Consider the following 782-nt stretch of genomic DNA (forward strand, 5'->3'; position numbering starts at 1 on the left):
CAGTCAGTAGTAAGTTAGAGTGTCTGCTAGAACAGTAGAATAACTCAGTCAGTAGTAAGTTAGAGTGTCTGCTAGGACAGTGGAATAACTCAGTCAGTAGTTAGTTAGAGTGTCGTCTGCTAGGACAGTAGAATAACTCAGTCAGTAGCAAGTTAGATTGTTGTCTGCTAGGACAGTAGAATAACTCAGTCAGTAGTAAGTTAGAGTGTCTGCTAGAACAGTAGAATAACTCAGTCAGTAGTAAGTTAGATTGTCTGCTAGAACAGTGGAATAACTCAGTCAGTAGTAAGTTAGAGTGTCGTCTGCTAGAACAGTAGAATAACTCAGTCAGTAGTAAGTTAGAGTGTCTGCTAGAACAGTGGAATAACTCAGTCAATAGCAAGTTAGAGTGTCTGCTAGGACAGTGGAATAACTCAGTCAGTAGTACATTAGAGTGTCGTCTGCTAGGACAGTAGAATAACTCAGTCAGTAGCAAGTTAGATTGTCGTCTGCTAGGACAGTAGAATAACTCAGTCAGTAGTGAGTTAGATTGTCTGCTAGAGCAGTGGAATAACTCAGTCAGTAGTAAGTTAGAGTGTCTGCTAGAACAGTAGAATAACTCAGTCAAAAGCAAGTTAGAGTGTTGTCTGCTAGGATAGTAGAATAACTCAGTCAGTAGTAAGTTAGAGTGTCGTCTGCTAGAACAGTAGAATAACTCAGTCAATAGCAAGTTAGAGTGTTTTCTGCTAGAACAGTAGAATAACTCAGTCAATAGCAAGTTAGAGTGTTGTCTGCTAGGATAG

The sequence above is a fragment of the Lottia gigantea genome, assembly GCF_000327385.1.
Source record: "Lottia gigantea unplaced genomic scaffold LOTGIsca_4415, whole genome shotgun sequence".
Lineage (NCBI taxonomy): Eukaryota > Metazoa > Mollusca > Gastropoda > Lottiidae > Lottia > Lottia gigantea.